Here is a 16,066-nt window from a genome sequence, read left to right as displayed (position 1 = left end):
GGTTTATAAACCTGCAAAATGTGAGAAAAAAAAAGTTTATAATAATATGTTAATTATTTTTCATTCAGCAACAACTTTTCTAGGTAAAATTTTATTTTTATGTCAGATTTGTGCAGAAAGGGTGATTTTAAAAACCAAAGTCCACAAACATTTGTTAAATTAGTTTCAAACTATACACAAACACCTATTCATATATGTTGAAAAACATTTACTGTTATACATATTTCCTTGTCATAAAACACTGCAATATTTTTCACCCATCTTACTGGAAATTCTCTGAACTTGTGAACTGAAGGCTGTTCAAAATAATATCTGATTGGTATGTTCAACACTTTCCCAAAGTTGTATATTTCCTTGAAATTTGAATTATTTGCTATCATAAAAAATAGGTGACCACCAAAAGAAATAGGTTTGAATTTCCAACCCTTATGTCACACTTTTGCTTCATTATTTTGAAAACCACCAATATGTTTCCTCATAGTTTTTTTATGCTATACTATACTTATTTCAGATGAAGATATAAATCTATTCAAAGAAATAATGGGACAATGAATGCTAAATTTGCCAAGAAGAAGACTGCCAATTTACACACCATTTTATACAGGTAGGTGTTTAAAAGTGTTTTGAAAATAGATATGGCATTCAGCATTTATTTTACAAACTATAATAACTGATTTTAGAATTATGTACATTGTACATTTAAATTGTTTTTAATGTGAAGTGCCAGAAATTTATAGAGAAATCACAGTTAATTGTGAAAGAAAAATTTATGTATATATAAATGTACATGTTGGGCTTTTTTTAGTTACAGTATGATATGGTGAACAAAATGCCTCAATGCAGCCAGTTTTGGAGCTTTGGCTAGACTATGAATAGTAGACATCAAAAGGTACAGGATAGTTTAGAGCTGCATTTATGTAATTTTTTATGTAATTACTATTTATCAGTTCAAATGAAACTTGGTACATCAGCATGAAGTGCACAGGCACATATTGTCAGGACTATCAAATTTGATTATTTGTTTCTTCAGTTATTATGTCATTTTCTTTTTCAAATTGTCATATCATAGCTTCCTTCATACCTTTTGCATTAAAACTCTCTTTCTGCAGATTCCATCATATTCAAATGGATTATGGTATACTTCATGGCCAAGCAGCAGAATTATACACATACTATTATAATTATAGTGGATTTTACATCTGATGACAGTTTTCTAAAGTTATGGTCCTTTTAGAACCTTGAAAGAGTTACAGTTTCTTTTCTTTTGTTCTTTATGTACTCAGCTCCTCCCCTACTTTCTATCCAATGCCCTTGAAACTTGTAATACACTTTTACCTTAAATGTAAATTAAGACCTTTATCTATTTCAGCCTAAAATCTAAATTTGGAGTGTTATGCCCCTTTTTATATTATAAGAATTATATTTCATCTCCCCCTACAGTTTTCATACTGTGTCACAGTGCAAAAGTAAGTTGATATGAAATTATAAACATGCAGTAGGCATGCACATATTGCAAGACTTCATTTCAGGTTACTTTTTATTGAGTGATGTCCTTTAAAATATCACAAATACACTTGTACATTGTGTATGCCTACTCACAGTTTCAAACAATTCATAAGAAATTTAGTATACATTATGGACATGAAGTGATCATGTGCCTATATATAGTGTTAGTTGAAAATGGAATGCACCAAGACATACAGACAAATATATATCATCTGTTTGAATTCAAAGCTGTATTTCTTTATTACTTGTGTAAGGTACTGTTTTTCCACTTCTTAATGACATTTTCTTGATAATGTCTGTCAGACTGATAATATTATAATTGTAAGATTTTACATTCTAAAATTTTGTGTTTTATGAACATATAAAACATGTTAAGTTTATAGTAGTGTAAAAATGGCTAAAGTTTTCCATTTCAGATGATCATCTGAAGGGCCACAATTGTTTAAAGCACTGGTCAACAAAAACTGAACTATTTGATGGATCATACATGTGCAGAATGTACTACCATATTTCCAGAATCAGAGAAATGGAAATATCAACTATTAGAGAGAAAGAAAAGTATGCATCATGTATGAAGAACTGCCTAAGAATAATTTGCAAAATACATTGAAATCTAACAATTGCTAATTGCATAAGGAAGTTAAGAAAGGTGTACTCTTCTGGAAAATATGATTCCAGTCCAACATTTCTTTTCCAATTTTGTGAGCATAATTCTGAATAAAAATTGCAACGTGGCTACAGGGATGATACAAAAGGTTTAATCTTATTTCCAAACACATTGGGGGAATCAGAGAAGAAATATCAAGAATTAGGGAAAAAGAAATAATTGTCATGAATGAAGAACTTGCTTTTTATTAATTTACAAAATACTTTTTATCCTCACAACTGTTAATGATATTATGAATATGGAAGTTAAAAGTGTGGACTTTGATTAATCTTCAACTTCTCTGAGCATAGTTCTTCATAAAAATTGTAACTTTATAAAATAGTCTTGTAGAAAAAGTGTAAGACTTTCATACTTGTTTTATAGAAAATGTTTCTGGATGTTTCAATGTAAGTTTGCTAGACCCAGACCACTAGCTCCTAAGTCAAGGTTGCACTTAGATGTCAAAGGTTAAAAGGGCCTGTTTCTGTCTGGTCAACAACTGCCATACATAAAGGGATTTTGGAATTATTCGGCATAAATGTTCACCATAAAGAGACAACGTGTTATGCGCAAGACCCAAACCCTTGCTCCAAGTCAAGGTCACACTTAGAAGGTCAAGGTTAATAGAGTCATTTTGTGTCTGGTCAATACTCTGCGATCCATGAAGGGACTTATTAGATAACTTGGCACAAATGTTCAGCATAATGAAACAAGGTGTCATGCCCAAGACCAAGACCTCTAGCTCGAAGGTCACACACTGGAGGCCAAAGGTCAGATACAAAAATGACTTTGTCGTAGCATTCTAGTTCATGCATGGAGGATTTGATGTACAATGGCAAAAATATTCATCATCATGAGATGATGTGTGATGATAGGAACCACGGCCCCTAATCCTTTGCTGTTACTATAAATAGCTATTACTGTAAACTTCTATTCTATTAACCCTTATCATGCTGAACATGATTTATTCTGTCTTTGCGACCAGTGTAGTTCATGATCAGCCTGCACATCCATGCAGTCTGATGATGATCCGCACTGTTCGCCATTCAATCAGTATATATTTGGTAAGCATCCCGTTTAACAGTTAGTGGTACTGTCCAAATTGAAAAATGGACAAGTTCATTATAGAAATTCAGCAGGGTAAGGGTTAATATTAGCCCTAGGAGAAAATTGGGACTACTTTTCTGTAGTACAACACGCATGTTACATCCAATTTTTGATGTATTTTGACGTAAGGCTGCCTGATAAGTACTTTTGTGTGGAAATAGATTTTTTTCAGATTAACTTCTCTTTGATGTCACTATAAACAGTATATAGAAAACTTTTTATTATTGACCATAGGGAGAAATCAAGACCATTTTTAGCTCCACTATTCGGAGAATAGGGGGTCATACTACTCGCCCCGGCGTCGGCGTCGGCGTTACCCTTCTTGGTTAAAGTTTTTCGGAAACTTTTGTTTTTCTGTCATGTCTTTGTTACTATTGCTTGTATGTGTAGGGGCTGAGCCCATTATACCCAAGGTCAAGGTCACCAAGGTGTTATTCTTAGATTATTTTTAAGGTTAAAGTTTTTTGGCAACCTTTGTTTTTCTGTCATATCTTTGTTACTATTGCTTATATCTTACTGTAACTTCACATAAACATTGTCCAGATATACAAACAAAGTATGTGTAGGGGCTGAGCCAATTATACCAAGGTCAAGGTCACCAAGTGTTATACTTAGGTTATTTTTAAGGTTAAAGGTCTTCGGCAACCTTTGTTTTTCTGTCATATCTTTGTTAATATTGCTTATATCTTACTGTAACTTCACATAAACATTGTCCAGTATACAAACAAAGTTTGTATAGGGGCTGAGCCTATTATACCCAAGGTCAAGGTCACTAAGGTGTTATACTTAGGTTATTTTTAAGGTTAAAGTTTTTCGGCAACCTTTGTTTTTCTGTCATATCTTTGTTATTGTTGCTTTTATCTTACTGTAACTTTACATAAACATTGTCCAGTATACAAACAAAGTATGTGCAGGGCTGGGTCCATTATACCAAAGGTCAAGGTCACCAAGGTTTTACACTTAGGTTATTTTTAAGGTTAAAGTTTTTCAGCAACCTTTGTTTTTCTGTCATATCTTTGTTACTTTTGCTTATATCATACTGTAAGTTCAACTTTGTCCAGCATACAAACAAATTATGTGTAAGGGCTGGGCCCATTATACGCAAGGTCAAGGTCACCAAGGAGTTATACATAGAATTGTTTTCATGCTATTTTTTCCGAAAGCTTTGTTTATAGACATATCTTTGGTATTTTAAAAGATAATGACTTGAAATTAAAAGTATTTGTTTATGATCATCTGCATGTGCGGCTACATACCCCATAACTCTAATTGTGTTTTTGATAGAATTATGCCCATTTTGTACTTAAACGTTTTTGCAATATTCGTTCTCTGAACAGTACTTTAATGCAATATAAGATAAAGACTTGAAACTTTAAATGTATCTTTATCATCATCATCTGCATGTGTGGTAACAATCCCCATAACTCTAATTGTATTTTTTAACAGAATTGTGCCCCTTTTGTACTTGAACTTTTTTTGCAATCTTCACATTCTGGATATTACTTTAATGCAATATGAGATAAAGAAACTTTCAATGTATCTTTATCACCATCACCTGCATGTGTGGTAATACTCTGATTTGTATTTTTGACCAAATTATGCCCCTTTCATACTTAAATTTTTTACAAACTTTGTTTTCTGGACATAAATTTGGTGCTATATAAGATAATGACTTGAAACTCAAAATATATCTTTATCGTCATCATCTGCATGTGTTGTAACAATCCTAATAACTCAGATTTGTGTATTTGATGGAATTATGCCCCTTGGTGTATCTTCCTTTTAAAGTAGCGGTCTCTTATTCAGACATATATTCATTTTACTGTCGTATCCCCAAATAGTGGAGCGCGCTGTCATACGGACAGCTCTTGTTCTGTGTTTCTTTCAAATTTAGGTGTATTTTAAGGTACCTCTTCTGGTAACGAGTTTTTTGTAGACTTAAACAAGAGCTGTCTCCATAGGATGACACATGCCCCCGATGGCACTTTAAATGAATAGTTATGGCCGATGTTAGAGTTTAGGACCTTTGACCTACGGAGCTGGGTCTTGCGCGCGACACGTCGTCTTACTGTGTCACACATTCATGAGTAGTTATTTTAAAATCCATGCATGAATGACAAAGATATGGACCGGACACGCCCATCAATGCACTATCATGAAAAATGACCTTTAACGTCTAAGTGTGACCTTGACCTTTGAGCTACGGACCTGGGTCTTGCGCGCGACATGTCGTGTTACTGTGGTACACATTCATGCCAAGTTATTTGAAAATCCATCCATCGATGACAAAGATATGGACCGGACACGCCCATCAATGCACTATCCCTTAATGTCTAAGTGTGACCTTGACCTTTGAGCTACGGACCTGGGTCTTGCGCGCGACACGTCGTCTTACTGTGGTACACATTCGTGCCAAGTTATTTGAAAATCCATCCATCGATGACAAAGATATGGACCGGACACGAAAAATGCCGACAGACCAAAAGACCGACAGACAGACGGTTCAAAAACTATATGCCTCCCGTCGGGGGCATAAAAATAAAAACTTACTTCCCTTTGTTGCTACTATATAAAACGATTATTCTTGAAACTTTTTACGTTGGTTGTTAGAATTGGATATGTCACTGTTTTGGCTTTCTGTCTACCAAACTTATAGTTTTGTACAGAAAATGTTTTATTATATCATCTTTCTGACGAGCATATATTTAACATCCTGGCACTCTTGTTTTATTTTGTTCATGCCAAGATGCTGTATTGGCATACAGTATTTATGATGAAAATGTCCTTAGGCAGGGGACGTTGCTAACTCTGTTACAAATTCTTGTTGTTTTTTTCTGGAGTTGTTGCCCTATTTGATCTTGAACTTATTCATCACATCGTGAACTCGTGAACTTAAGTCGAACAAATCCATCCAACTGAATTGAAACTAGGTATACATCAGAAGCATGAAATGAATATGTACATGTTGCCCTGACTTTTATGATCGATTATTTTGTCTGGAGTTGTGGCCCTTCTTTAACGACGGATGACAACTACATTGTAGTTTCCTTCTCTTCATTTCAAATAAAACTTGTTAAGCATCATAAACATTATGTAGACATGCGCATTTGTTTCTTGTTCAGTTGTTTAACTTCTATATATTTTTCTTTAATAACATTATTGACCCGTCGTTATTATAAGTTATTGAATGAAACATTTTTGTCGACATCATTCTAGTTCGCTTTGCAACCTCCGTGAAGTAATATTGTCAAACTATACCGTAAAAGAGGAAGAGTTTGCTTCCTTTTGTAACACAACTGTCTATGCATTATTGTGCCTTGCTCATATACATAACACTTTTATTTGTGTGAACATGCATGAATTTGTTATACTGCAAAATAAAACAGTCATCATTGATTACTTTACTTGTCGTCACTTTCATCCTTTTTATCGTAAATAGCACAGTCATACACAGAAGATGCTGTATACTAAACATATTTTCGTAAAATTCAGACCAAAAATTCTATCAGATGCCACCATTACATAACTATATTTCAAATTTTTGCAGGGGGAGACCACGCTGGGAGCTATGTGTCTCGCTGGTGACACATTCTTTCTAAACTGTTGCCTCGCTGCATCAAATAAAGGCATTTGTGGATCCGGACTAGCCTGGGAAGCCGTTGACAATAATTGTCAGAAGAAATCTTACCTTCATTAAAGATCCGACTTAAATTGTGCCAATTAATGTTGATTGGCGTTCATCCGAGTTTCTGATATTGTCAATTTGCAGGCAGAAAAATGGTTAGAAATTGTCAGACTGGATTCCCAGGCTAGATCCGGACCTGCCCTTAAGTATGATAAAGACCTTTAAGGTCGATGTCGGAAGAGGGATCTAGCAAAGTTTTAACAACATTAAGCTTATCAACGACGTCGGCAGAGATTATGAGGTGTTCTGTGTCAGGCTTAAGATGCAGCATACATAAACTCCAAAACGAAAGCCGTTTTTGTACAATAAAACTCCATCAAGTTTGAATAAATAGTTCAAATCGTTATGAATTTTGAACAGTAATCATTTCTGCGTACAGACTGAAGTATTACCATTAGTGGATTCATAGCGGAGGTCGTGGGGGGAGGGGGGGGGGGTCACCGGGGCGCTCCCGCCCCTAAAATCGCCGGAGCATAGGTAATTTGTCTTATGTTCTGGGTAAAATAATTGCAAAAATACATTTTTTTTCCTCTCGCTACGCTTTGATACATAATTTGTCTTTTATTCTGACTGAAGAATATGAAATATGCATTTTTTCTCGCTCGCTACACTCGCACTAATGATTAATCTTTTGTTCCGGCTGAAAAATATGCATATTTTTACTCGCTTGCTACGCTCGAAAACTTAATTTGTTTTCTGTCCTGGTTTAAACATAAAAAATGCATTTTTATCTCTATCTCACAGGTATTTTGTCTTGCTTGTTTTTTTTTATTGATGGAAAAAATGCATTTTTTTTTCTCGCTCGCTATGCTAGCACATTTAAAATCTGACAGTTTGCATGAGCTCCAAAAAACCTTTTAATTTTAGTCCTAGGTAAACCCTCTCCATAAAAATCCTCAAAAAACTAACGGCTAAGAAATTCCGAGATACTCGCACAAGAATAAGTCTGACAATTCATAAGACGTGACTATAATTAGCATGTTATTTGTGTTGATTTTGTCACAAAACCTGTCCTTTGTCAATAACAAATAAAGTACCCCAGAACGCCCAGAATGCACCAAATGGATCCATTATTTTCGTAGTTTTCCGGGGAATCATGCCCCCGGACCCCCCTATTTGCTCTAGTCTTCAAATATTTTACGTCCCCTCTTACACCAAATACTGTAACCGCCCCTGAGGTAGTCAAATTTTTTAAAAAAACGTTATGGATGTAAGAATTATTTTTACAAAGTTTGGAACGATAACGCTTTTATCATATTAAGTAGACCATTTAAAAATATGTTGGATAGTTCAATGAATCAGATATTCTAGATTTCATTTCAGGTTGTAGAATATTTTGAAAAAAAAAATATTGATTATTCTTCGAATACTTTTTGACTGTACTATTAGAATAGTGTTATTGGATCTATAAAATCTGCCGAGAATGATAATCGGGATAAAGAACTCTCCCTTCAGGTAAACGGCGTGAAGAACTATCCTTTATTATGTTTGGCAGGAATCGAGCACGTTTTCACCGTGCAATATTAGTATTTATAGTAACAAAAAAGTAGTCCGTCATGTCAACAAAACACGATGAAAACAATCGTCTGAAGCATTTTAAAGTCTATTTTCAATCGTAAATTGTCAGCCTTTTAGAAAAAGTTTGGGTGATTTAAAGGGTGGCAGGAACTAGATACTTGTCTTGTCTGTCTATTAATACATTTTAAATGGACTCCGCATGTATTTTGAAGCAACCCTTGATTTTGAAAAAACATGACCAATTTTGTTATCAAATTCGTCGTCGTACGACTTATGAAAGAGTCGTAGTCGTAGTTTGATTATCTAGTCGTATACTTCGTTCCAAGACGAATCTATTGGTGTATACTTTTTATGATTTTCGTCTAGTAACAAACCCGCCAATCTTAATTATTTAGACCCACTATTTTTCCGATAGAATGAACCTTAAGTATGCATCAGAATGGACGATAAATTAGTTTGTGAAAGATAAATATATTGCCGTTGCCATAAATGAATGAAAGTAGTGGTATACTTATCTCTTGAGTATTTGAATGAACATAATTATGAATTTGCACTGTGTTTGTTAACTGTGAAAACTATTCTATGATGAAATGCTACTTTTGAACATGTTTTAGGAGTGTGAAACACGTGACGATATACTTTCCTTTGGAAGTGGTCTGAGGAGATACAGGGTTTGCCTGATATAAATGAATATGCTCCAGCATGTTGATTCAATGTTGTATTGTAGAATAGCTCATTACTGAATTCATGTATTCATAGATATATATACTTGACTTAAAAGTATATGACAAGGTATTAGAAACTATTGTTTAACTGTTATATTGTTTATTAAAGGTTTGCCTGACATAACATGCCAGTTCTATTTACGGTGGCAAAGTTGTGTGATGCATTTTCATGCAAATACAGTACAACCTCTCCAGAGCGACCCTCTCTTAAGCAAAAACCTCTCTATAACAACATCATCAAAATTTCCCTAAGCTGAAATATACTATCAATTTTACATCTAAAGAACAACAACCTCTACATAACAGTCAATATTAGTATCTCCCACAGGTATTGCTCTACAGAGGTTGCACTGTATTACATTAATATTGCATTGTTTATTACAGATGATATGTAATAGAAGTAGCCATCAGTGTATCAAGGCCTAATAATTATGTGCTTTGTTTCAGGATATCTTATTCTGGAGTTCTGTATTTGAAATATCGGGACAACATTTTCATATCATACAGGATCGTATCTGTTACCTCTTTTCTAACAGCCCAAGGTTCCTAAATATAACCCGATAAAACATAATCAGAAAAGTATTTATAGCGCCTTATTCAAATATATTTTTTCTTTTTGCAGATGTGTGACTGACAGTCAACATGATTCTTCAAAATTTTACTGAACTCTGTCCTTTTTCAATTTTCAGGTGTGCAAGGAGGAGACGGTATCTGGCAGCTTGCAGATTCCACTACATCAGACCGTCAAGAGGGCTTCTAACTACACTGGTTTGTCTGTTAGCACGTGCAAGAAGTTTAATAAGATTTCGGCGTCAGTTTCAAAGACAAGAAAGCCGAGACGACATAGATATAGCTTGGACAGTTTCGATAGAGACTTGGATACGCGAACACTTCATGACATGTTGTTTACGAGAAAAAGTATTCCAACTGCCAAATCCATACAAAGGGAGCTCCAGGAACGTATTGACTTCCTTTGAGGTTTAACAGTTTCTGCATGGGGTCTTAAAAGATTTAGGATTTGTTTGGAAGAAATGTGGCTTAAAGAAAAGCTGATTCCTAACTTACCTGCACAGTCTGTATTAATAATAGAAGATAGCGCACCGTATCACAACATCCAGGATGAACACTTCATGACATGTTGTTAACACCATTATCGGATAATACACCTGCTTTACCTGTTTTTGGATTTTACTAGGTACCATTAAAATAAAATTATCGCGATCCATTTATACGTACCCAAATTTTAGCGAGTGTACGTAGATTGTATTGTTTACGTTAACGTCATTTCTGTGATTCCATATAACGTTAAGTATCTTATGTAATTGTTACCCAGAATAATAACAAAATAAGTAATCTACGACTGTGAATTGATAAAGGCCCTGGGCCGAAACGTTGTCGCAATATTAGAGTGATAATAAAAAAGCAATGAAAAACAATCCCTGTGGATAACACAGAAATAAATGTATAAAACGTAATTATATATTCTAATTGTTTAAACTCCTGGTATTAAATAATTTCATTTTTTATGAATTATTATGTGGTAATTTGTTTCAAACTATGTACTAATAAAAAAAATTATTTACAGCTTTTATAAATTTGTTGCTAGTTGTTTGTACTTGTTTTCAGTAGTCGGTTAAAAACCTCAGACAAAGCGTATGTTGTATTGTAATATGTCTTCCCGACTTTAAATAAAACTTTTCTTATCTTATACACAATACCAATAAAATAACAAAATAGAAAGGTTCCTTCACCCTCCATTTCGCCCCTTACCATTTCCTCCCCCTACATCAATATTTAGCATAAACTAATATGTACTTGTTGGATGTTTGAAGCAACCCGTCTGAAATATTTTTCCATTACAGCTTTTTCTTTTTTTTTTTTTTTGGTTGTGGGCCTACTATGCAAATGCGTCGCTCTGGGGCTGTGTTTTTGGTGCTCTGTGCTTCCGAGAAATCTACCCTTACCTATTATCTTTTTTAAGAATTAGTAAAAATTAACTTTACTAAGCAGTATCCGGAATCTCGTTGGAATAAAATGCCTATACCCCCTATCATGTAAAATAAATGTGGCAAACAAGAATGCCTACAATACAATAAATTAATATTTAAAATAAAATTAAACATAACATTATTAAACAAGGAAAAGGTAACATTCATCAAACTGAAAACGAAAGGAATTGTCAAAACAATGTCCGACACAAATTGCTTTCTTTTCTGCTCTTTGTTTTCTTTCCTGCTTTTTATAGTGAAAATTATTTTTCTCGTCTGTGATGTTTAATCTGATGTTATTATTATTGGCCAGATCTGACATTAAATATAAAAATTTGAAATTTTGCAAATAAAAGGACATACACTGCCCAGCCATTACAAATACTCCGCGCCTGTGAGCGCGGGGAATAACAGGTTCTTAATTGATATTGACATTTTATTAGAATATTTCATTAAACTTGATCTGTTATGAGGTAAAACACAAAGAATTATAAATACTCGTAGCGCTACAAAATCGATAATGTGATATATATCTATATATTTGTCGTTGCATGACGGGTATGCGCACAAACTAAATGGTCTTTTCGTAATAAATGATAATTCGGAATAATGTACAGGTATGTGTAAATATATATATAATTTTACACACTTTTGCAAGTATATTTGCTAATTGACACGTTTGAAATAAAACATTTGAAATATATTTGTGTTTATAAGTCTACTGAAATATTTTATAGAAGAGAAACGATGAGAAAAATGTGTCTCTTTGACCGAATGGTTAAGGTCGGTAAATCGGAATCATTTGACCCTTAGCGCTGTAGGTTCGAAACCTTGCTTATGTTGTGGCTAGTGCACGGAAGGTCGATGGTTCTACGCAGGTGCCCGTTCCCCGGAAGGGCAAATTGGCTCTTCCTTTACCGTCGCTATGTTATAAATAAAATGTCGGGGTGAAGTTAAACCCGACAAAAACAAAACAAAAATGACGAGACAAGGCGAGACAGACAAGATGTACATGCACCTTAAAGAATTTAATATAAACAAGATATACATCAACAGCACTGAACATACATAACGTGGTAAATTGGGCTACACTGTAAGTTTGAAAGTCGATATAATCAAACAACCTTTTTGAGGTAGCCCACTACAGCATTTACGATCAATCTAACTGACGTATATATATCCAACATGTTTATTTTTTCTCACAGTATGAATGACTATGCCAGTCACCACCTTTCCAAGATGCTGTCTGAGGTTCTAGATGAAATTGGAGTTAACAAAAGAATTGTGATGAATAGAAGGTATATGTCACATGTGGAAGAAAGTGTACGAGCGACGATTATACCCAGTCATGTTAATTTCATCTCAGTATACGTTTTTGGTAGTAGCGTAGAAGGAACAACAACTTTGGGCCTCAGTCCAGATAGAGATGTGCTGATGTCTGATAATCTAGTAAATGTTATACAAGCCAGAAATGAATGTAAAAATGGAGCTATTAATCTACTGATGGTGCATGGTGAAACACCGTCTGGTTACTGTCGCTTGCAATATTTGACATCAGATATACCAATTAAAACATATGAATTTTCAGAGGAAGATAGTAATGGAAGATTTCTTAAAAATACATTTTTTTCTAAACATAAACATAAAGGTTTTGTTCAAAACGGACCAGCATTAACCAGGTCAGCAGGATTCATTAATCAAGACTTTGTTCATGCTGTCGCATGTAAATCATGGCCACAGACAGCAAACTTTTGCCTACAAGAGCAAAGCAAGGGAGGATGGCCAACTGAAGAAATGAAGATATTCTGTCAAAAAACCGGATGTTTTCTTGTTCCTGTTGCAAGTAAAGGTAGCAGTCAGAACAAAGAAACAGAATGGAGAATATCTACTGCGCTAGCAGAAAAATATCTGATGTTCACGTTAAATATTACCCAGATCAGGTGCCTTGTTTTAATGAAAGCAATTTGTAAATCATACCTAAATCCACAGGGAATTTGTTAAATATCTAGCTATATGTGTAAGAACGTTCTGCTGCATTGTGTAGAGAACACAGATAAAGATTTCTGGCCAGAAGAAAATTTAATTGGATGTCTAACGACTTGCTTCAAAATGTTTATGAATTTTATAACCTTAGAAAACTGCCCACATTTTATTATACGGAAAAACAATTTGTTGACAGGGCGGCTGTCTACTGAGACAAGGTCTGCACTTCTCAAAAAGATGGAAAACTTGATACAAAGTAGTGCTGTCATTAAAGTACTGACTACGATTCAAACGGATACACTTGGCAAAAGACTTGCTAATAAACTGAGCATAAGAAAAGATATCAAAGAAAATTGCCTGGCTACATCACAAGAAGAAATTGAACACAAAATATACCATTTATATTGGTTACAAATACTTAATACTTTAAGTTTGATATATAGGTCAATTTATGAAGTGAAGCAATCTTTCCTATTCAAGAAATTATTTGAAATTCTCAAACAGATAAAAGAAGGTAACGATGTATGCCAAAAGGCATGTTATCTGATAGCCCCCTTTTTGTTTACAACTATTGGATCTACAATAGCGTCCGCTAATATCAACATCGGAAGGAGTATTTCAAAAGAATCTTTGTTCTGGTTTTCATTTGGAATCAATTCAGATGTATCATCAAGCAGGCTTAAAATAGCCTCTGCACATTATTGTGAGGGGAATATATATGTCGCACTTTCCATCCTGAGAGATATTAAAACTCGAATGGATTCACAAAAAGGTATATTAGTTTGTGGGTGCCCGTGCAATGATAATTCACTAAAGGAATTTTTTCCACTGGGCCTGCCCGATGAATTCCAACGTGCTGTTGCATTTTGTGTATGTTTCTTTTCATATGAAATGTACTGTGTTCCAAAAGAACTGCAATATGAACTATATCGATACACAGATGATGAAGTATTTGGTAAAGAATATTCAAACCACTGGAATGTTGATTCGTTTCCTTATTTGTATTTCCTTGAATACAAGGTTTATGCTGAACTAATGCAACGTAGAAATCAAGTACAAGCTTTATCTAATTTCATACTGAATTTAGAATTATATCCAAATGTTGGACATAAAGAAACATCCCTGAATTTACTTGGACAGTGTTTGGAAGAAGAAAAACAAGATATTGACGCTTTCTGTTGCTATTTAGAATCGTTAGAAATATCAAAGAGTAATGATGCAGCAAAGTGGCATATTTGCATTCTAATAGCAAAACTAGTAAAGGATAAGACTCGTGCAAGAAATCATTATGGAATAAGCTATTTGCGAATTGTACGAGAAATTTGTAAGGAATATAAAAAAGGTATCCAAACAAAAATGACTAAATGGTATAATGAGATACAGAATTTGTGATTACTAGTATGTGAAAAGAAGACTTGATCGTCATTTCACACAAAACATTGTTCTATTTAGGCATAGGAAATAGAGATCAATATAATTGCACCTTTACTAATCCTACCAGGTGTTCTGTATTACAAAAGTGGTACTATTGTGGCATTTTGATACAAGCAAAACTGTATTATCTGCACTATTATTTACCTACTGGTACTTCATTTTATTATCGGCTTGTTAAAAGTTACTTTTTTACCATATGTAAGTTGACAGAATCATAGGAACCATGTCTTGAGGGGTAAATCAAACACAAATGAATAAATCCTAAATGATTTTGTTGTGCAAAAAGTATGATATAGTGTCTAAAACGGTTATCTTTTTCCTTTCAATTGTGTAATTGCAAGGGAAGTAAACTAATAGATCTCTACTTATAAGTACTAGCCCAGGGCAAGGGTTGTCATTCTTTGTGGATCACAACATTAAATTAAAAATTAAAACTTCTGTTATTGATATTAACAAAACTATGATAAACTTCACATTTGTGAAATCATTATTGGTTATTTCAATGATTTGGAAATCAATTTCTAGACTTTATTTAATGTAATACTACCACTGGAAATTTTAGGGTCTATCTCTATTCTATTTCTTACTGTATTAAATTGTTTCGCATACACTTTTCAATTTGTCATTTTTGCATTCTTGAATTTAATCCATTTATTATTCGAACGTGAATTAATCATCAAATGATAAAACCAAATATAAAAGTGTGTGTCTTGCCACGAATAAAACAGTTAATGGTATATATTTCCATGTGCATTGTGATTGAATTAATGTCGATGCTTAAGAGATACTCCAATATGAGAAAATCCAAGTACATTTTCATTAAAACATGGCGATATTGACTATGGTTTACGAGAGTGAACCGGGGTGTACAAGCGTAAACATAGGATAACGATCGTAAACATAGGATAACCACCGAAACTCATAGTTCAATCAAGAAACCTAGTTTATCAAACGTAAACCAATATTTTTACCAATTTATTAGGATTATAGAATCAACAATGAATTTCGGGGGTGAACATATGTTTACGGCCATGAACCTATGTTTACGAGCGTGAACTTATGTTTACGGACGTGAACCTATATTTTCAAACGTGACCCTATGTTTACGAACGTGAACTTAGGTATACGAGCGTAAAATCGGTCTACCCGAGGTTTCATTAATTAGACTGTGGGTGGAGTGCGTTGACGGTACTAGAATTTCCGTGAATTTTGCCCCATCCACACACTCTCTCCACCCCAATATTTTATTTTTTACGGAAGTTTTCATATTTGAACAAGTAGATCTACTGTTTAACATAAGCTACCCGATGATACAGTCTTACTTACACAAACACTATTTATATAAACCCGCCACTCAAGTGTTGTTTACACGACATCGCATAAAAGGGAGTCCTCTCGTAGATATCTTCTGGTTTCTTTTATCTATTTGTTTTAGGTCATTGTCAATGAATTTAATCCTAAATAGTAAAGGCCA

General features: G+C 34.1%; 1 long non-coding RNA gene across 1 annotated transcript; it reads left to right on the top strand.

The window, feature by feature from the left end:
- The first annotated feature begins 527 nt into the window (after positions 1-527).
- On the top strand, positions 528-2,750 carry LOC128557460 (uncharacterized). Its single transcript, XR_008371170.1, has 3 exons — positions 528-604; positions 806-889; positions 1,923-2,750. It is a non-coding gene; the product is annotated as an uncharacterized LOC128557460 (long non-coding RNA).
- The last annotated feature ends 13,316 nt before the right edge of the window (positions 2,751-16,066 follow it).

Source organism: Mercenaria mercenaria, chromosome 1 (assembly GCF_021730395.1).
Source record: "Mercenaria mercenaria strain notata chromosome 1, MADL_Memer_1, whole genome shotgun sequence".
NCBI classification, from domain to species: domain Eukaryota; kingdom Metazoa; phylum Mollusca; class Bivalvia; order Venerida; family Veneridae; genus Mercenaria; species Mercenaria mercenaria.
The sequence above is the reverse complement of the archived record's forward strand: the minus strand, read 5'-3'. Positions and strand labels throughout refer to the sequence as shown.